The 6,240-nt window shown below is 43.0% G+C and overlaps 1 non-coding gene across 1 annotated transcript; it reads right to left on the reverse strand.

Moving 5' to 3' along the window:
• Positions 1-4,628: 4,628 nt before the first annotated feature.
• Positions 4,629-4,710, reverse strand: trnas-acu (transfer RNA serine (anticodon ACU)). Its single transcript has one exon. It is a non-coding gene; the product is annotated as a tRNA-Ser (tRNA).
• Positions 4,711-6,240: the final 1,530 nt, after the last annotated feature.

Raw genomic sequence — 6,240 nt, forward strand, 5'->3', positions numbered from 1 at the left:
TGGAACACTGGTGCTTCCAAATACGTCTGTTCAATACAATCAGGTGCTGTGTGATTTTTACTCTGATAGCTCTTGGTAATGTTTAACTGATCGAAGACAGTGAAAGAACTTTCGTTCGTAGACATGAAAATTTCAAATATTATCCACCTCAGCATAACAAAAGTGATGAGGTTGGATTTGTGATGAATCTCCACAATGCGCTTGCGCAATGTAAAAGTCGAACATACAACTGCCTGATCCGGAGCCAGGTATAAGAATGGTTGTACCACTGACCAGATGCACAGCTGAAAGTTTACACGCTGCAGAGCTGTGGTGTTAACAAGGACATGAGCAATAACAGTAACAGTCACAAGGTGAACAAAGAACAAAGATAATCACCATCATTGATTCACTTCAAATTGTCCTCAAAACAACGAGCATTCACAATCTGATCAGCCAATCAATGAGGTCACTGCCGATCTTGGAAATTGCAACTGACTTTTCTGCGTTTTCACCATAATTTGAGGTAAATTCCAGCCTAATCATAACATCGCATATTCCCATTAATTTTTATCTTTAGATAACGTTAATGACCTGTCCGAATTTGCAGGAAATGAGTGAAAACGTCCTTCCAATGACATAATCCAGTGCAGAGTTGGCCAGAAATGAAAAGACAAAGACATGAAACATCACTCCCATTTTTCTCTGTACCAATGCGGTTTCCTGAGTTGAATATTTGCAGGACTTGTCTTTACTATCTAAAGAATTAATTATTTTCCCGGGAAAGATTCTTCATAAATCAATTAACATCTGAGGTGTTGAAACATATTTTACTTTAGATTAAAATAGTTGAATATCCTTTTCCCCCAACCTAATGTCCCAATCCTTCCTCCTCTTCCATGTAAATACAAACTGCTCCAGGTGATGTTGGAGCTCCCAACCTGACGTTCCAATGCTCCTTGCTGCTCCATGTCAATAGAAGCTGCTCTTCTTGAGGTTGGAGCTCCCAGTTTGATGTCCCAATGCTCCCTGTTCCATGTCACTACCAGTGATGCAGTTGAGGTTAGACCTACCACTCTGATGTCCCAATGCTCCCAGCTGTTAAATGTCACTAAAAGCTGGTCCTTGTGAGGTTGGAGCTCCCAGTCTGATGTCCCAATGTTCCCTCCTCCATGTCAAGAGAAGCAGTCCAGTTGAGGTTGGATGTATCACTCTGCTGTCCCAAAGCTCCCTGCTGCTACATGTCATTAAAAGCTGCTCCAGGTGAGAGTGGAACTCCCAGACGGATGTCGCAAAGCTTCTTGCGCCATGTCAACTGGAGCTGCTCCAAATGAGGTTAGATCTTGCATTCGGAGGTTCCAATGCTCCCTGTTGCTCCATGTCAACAGAAGCTGCTCCAGTTGTGTTTGGAACTCCCAGCCTGATGCCTCAATGCTCCCTGCTGCTCCATGTCAATGGAAGCTGCTCCAGGTGTGGTTCGAACTCCCAGACTGATGCCACAATACTCCCTGGTTCACGTCAAAAGACGCTGCTCCAAATGAAGTGGGAGCTCCCATCCCTGGCAGCTCACATACGTCTATACCATCATAGAAATACTGCCCACTGAATATCCCCACCACTGGACCCATTGGTGGAATATCCACATCATGAGAACCTAATATTATTTTTAGTCACCACCGAATCATTATTTCCAAAAGTCATTCTTTCTTAAACCTTATTTCGCATGTGCATACTGCAGTCAATCCGAAGTAAGATAATGGTGCTAATTGATGTATGCTTAATAAAAATTACATCCTATTTTTCATGTTGAGTAACTGCGAGTTAGCAAGGACAATGTTTGTATTCAAATCACACGTTTATTCCAGGTGAGAGAATGTGGTTTGCATTATTTAAAATGAACTTGTTCACTGCGTAAAATGATCAAATAGATCTCAATTTCAAAACAACATTGGAAACGTTGTCATCCATCTTGAAATGTGGTGTCTTCTTCTTTCAACCAGACGGGTATTATATCGAAAAGTCTATTACTGATATGCGTACAGACACTTTAAATCGCAAGGATTGTGAAGATTTGTAATTCAGGTTGAGGTTTAGGGTATAGGTTTGCTTGCGGAGCTGGAGGTTTGACATCCAGATGTTTCATTACCTGGCTAGGTAAAACCATCAGTGGCGACCTCCATGTGAAGCGAAGCTGTTGTCTCTTGCTTTCTATTTATATCTTTCTCCAGGATGGGGTTCCTGCGGTTTGTGGTGATGTCATTTCCTGTTCGTTTTCTGCGGGGTTGACAGATGGCATGTAGATCTATGTGTTTGTTTATGGCGTTGTGGTTGGAGTGCCAGGCCTTTGGGAATTCTCTGGCATGTCTTTGCTTAGACTGTCCCAGGATCAAGGTTTTTCCCAAGTCGAACCGGACTACCAAAAATACATAAACCAGGAGCCCCCCCTCAGACCCATAGTCTCATTACCGGGAACACCAACTTACAGGCGGGCCAAAGAACTACACGCAAGACTGAAATACCTCATAGAAGAGTCACAGCACTCCATCCACTCCACCCAGGAATTCCTAAAAAACATCAAAAACACCAAAATAGAGGAAGAAGAAGCAATGATCTCATTCGACATAACAGCACTGTTCACCTTCATCAACATCGACCTGGCAAAGGAAACACTTACCACACTTTTAGAAGAGACCATCACAGACACCAACCACCATCAATCACATTACCAACGAAAACATCATGAAGCTAGTGGACCTGTGCCTCACCACCCACCTCACTTTCAACAACATCGTCTACAAACAAACCAACGGCACACCCATGGAATCTCCGCTGTCAGGATTCATAGCAGAGGTGGTAATGCAAAGACGAGAACAAACAGCCCTACCAACAATCAAACCAAAAATCTGGGTCCGCTACGTAGATGGCACCTTTGTCATCACAAAACAAAACAAGATAGAAGAGACATTTGACATCATCAACAACACCTTCACAGGCATAAAGTTCACCAAGGAGGAAGAAACCGACAACAAACTCACATTCCTGAACGTCACAGTAGAAAGAAAGGACAACGGAGAACTACAAACCTAAGTATACAGAAAACCGAAAAACACTGACCAAATACTTAACTACACCAGCAACCATCCCATCACACACAAACGAAGCTGTATCAGAACACTATTCCAATGAGCCACCACACACTGCAAAATAGACGAACTTCGGAAAACAGAGGAGAACCACCTATACAACGTATTCGAGAAGAATAGATTCTCAAAAAATACAGTTCGCAGATTCCTCAAGAACAAACCACGACAAGCAGACCAAACACAGCCAGAAACCTTAACTACCTTACCATACATCGAAGAAGTTTCAGAAATGACAGCCAGACTATTCAGACCCCTCGGAATCCTAGTAGTACATAAATCCACCAACACTCTCAAACAAAAACTAACAAACTTAAAAGACACAGTTCAACCCATGGACAAAACCAACGTCATCTACAAGGTTCCATGCAAGGATTGCCACCAACACTACGTAAGACAAACAGGAAGAAAGTTAGCCACCAGGATATACGAACACCAGCTCGCCACAAAAAGACACGACCTTCTCTCCTTCGTAGCCCTACACACTGATTAAAAATACCACTATTTCGACTGGGACAACACATCTATCCTGGAACACGCTAAGCAAAGACATGCCAGAGAATTCCTAGAGACCTGGCACTTCAACCACAATGCCATAAACAAACACTTAGATCTAGATGCCATCTATCAACCCATCCGAAAACGAACAGGAAATGACATCACCACAAACCCCAGGAACCCCATCGAGAAGAAAAATATAAATAGAAAGCAGGAGACAACGGCTTTGCTTCACTTGGAGGTCGCCACTGATGATGATGTTACCTAGCCAAGTAATGAAACGTCTGGATATCAAAGTTACAGCTCAGCGAAGCAACCCTCCACCCTACATTTTAAATCATTTTTCATGTTTATGTTCCATGAATCTGCGGTTAATGATCCACAGTTTAGTTTCAATCCCTATAGGTAACATGCTGATTTCTCCAGTTGTTCATAGTTCAATGTGATGCATCCAGTGTGTGCATAACGAGAGGGAGCTTGCTTCCCACATCTTGTGTTTATCTGTGCCTTATGTCCAGCATTCATCAACGGCGAGAGCAAGGGGCGAGGGCGAGACCAATGTGTAAGTCTCTCCGTGCCCATGCACGGCACCCACAGCGGCAATTCTCCACTGTGCATTTACAGCCAGTTCTCAGTGCCCCTACACCCACGCCCTGCCCCTTTTGAAATATCTCCATTATTTTGTGCTGTTTCGCTGTGCTCTTCTCACCAGGATGAATTACTTCGACTCAACTTCCTCCAGATTTCATCTTACAAAACATTCATTAAGATTCCCTTTGCATAAACATGCATTTCGCAGCTCTCATACGAAAAAACGTTAACAGCAGCTTGACTTGAAAAAGAAAATCGCGCTCCTTTTCATTATCCCAAAGCAAACTAGATTTCAATGCAGTTTAGTCAAACGGCGCAAACTATCCCTTGAGATTTTGTAATAGCGACAATGCATATAAACTGACCGTTGGAGTTCCAGTTTCAATGCGACAGCTGAAAAACCGCACCATTGAAAGCCGTTGATGACAGTGGGACTCGAATCCACGCGTGCAGAGCACAATGGATTAGTAATCCATCGCCTTAACCTCTCGGCCACCACATCACAGATACTCAAAAAGCTCTGACCTTATGTATAATTGAATTTCGTAAATTATGCAGAGCAGCAGATATTTCTCCCTGGTGTTGGTGAAATGACAAATAATACAGTCCGGTTCCAAGACTATGGTCTGACCCCTGGGTTGTGGGGCAAGTGCACTCCCACTGGCACACTGTGCACACAGTGATCTGAACAAAAATGAGGAAATGACTATGTAACAAGGTCTGTTGAATTCTGTGAAATTTGAAGTCAATGGAATGAAGAACCCGAGACAGCAGGAGGTGTTCTTTCAATAAAGAGTTGGATAGAGCTCTTAAGGATAGTGGAATCAAGGGTTATGGGGATAAGGCAGGAACAGGATACAGACTGAGGATGTTCAGGGCATGACCATAATGAATGGTGGTGCTGGCTCGAAGGGCAGAATGGCCCACTCCTGCACCGACTGTCTATTGTCTATTAAATTGCCTGTGAGGAATTGTTTTCCAGACTGGAGGAGAGTGCATAGTGCTCAATGTCATTATTCCGAAGACCTAACTTCCACTCAGATGTTTTTGACACGCACTTGTGTACAGAACAGACAATTTCAAAATCCAAAATAAGGCTAAACTGACAATTGATCTCAACAATGCAAAAACCTTGATGCGTATCATTTTCCTGGGCGTGCGACACCAAGTCACTGTATGATCACAGCAACAGAGTGAGCAAGTGTCAGAAGGAAAATGAGTGCAGTACCAGAGCGCATACTGGGAGCAGCACGTGACACACGGGGAAGTGCATTTCCCACAACAGGAATACTTCCCAAACAGCGGAATGCGGTGGAAGAATTCAGAGGGAGTTTGCACTATGAAATTCGATGCCAGAGACACGATGGAGATCTGTCATTGAGTCTGTTCAAGATGAAGATTTTAAGATTTCTACAGATGCAAAACAAAATAAAAAGCTCATGAGTTAATGAAGGCAAAAGATGAAATTGTACATTTCATCAATCTATCCATCTTTACAATGAGTACCTCACCACTTTCCTCACTCGGGGACAGAACCACTGTTGAAGATGATAATATAATCCCCGTTTACTTGCCATGGAATCAGAGAAACTCGGTTTCCCAAACGTTAAGGTAAAACCAGGAATGTGGAGGTAAGCATTAATGTGTTGCTCCTGTGCTGAAGGTGACCAGTGCACGGTATCTCTGTTCCAGTATAGTGGGCTGTGCTGTGCCGAAGTTTTAATTTTGAGCCTCACATGGAGCAGCTTCAATTTGTCGTCGTGTTGAGGGGTACGGACAGAAGGTGATATTGAGCAAAGCCAAGTTTATGGGAAAATACCCGTGTTTGTGGATTGAGAAACAACCTTTTCTGGATAATGACTCCTTGATCAACAAACATACTGCAAGTATCTAAAACGTGAAGAGACTATGTGGAGAGAGAGCCGAAGGTGATTTTTCACCAGTTGGATAACGTTTCTCATGTGCACTACTTTAAATTCTGGGAAAATAGAAGTTGAACTGGTTTCATGTTACACAGTTTTTTTACAAACTC

The sequence above is a fragment of the Chiloscyllium punctatum genome, chromosome 31, assembly GCF_047496795.1.
Source record: "Chiloscyllium punctatum isolate Juve2018m chromosome 31, sChiPun1.3, whole genome shotgun sequence".
Lineage (NCBI taxonomy): Eukaryota > Metazoa > Chordata > Chondrichthyes > Orectolobiformes > Hemiscylliidae > Chiloscyllium > Chiloscyllium punctatum.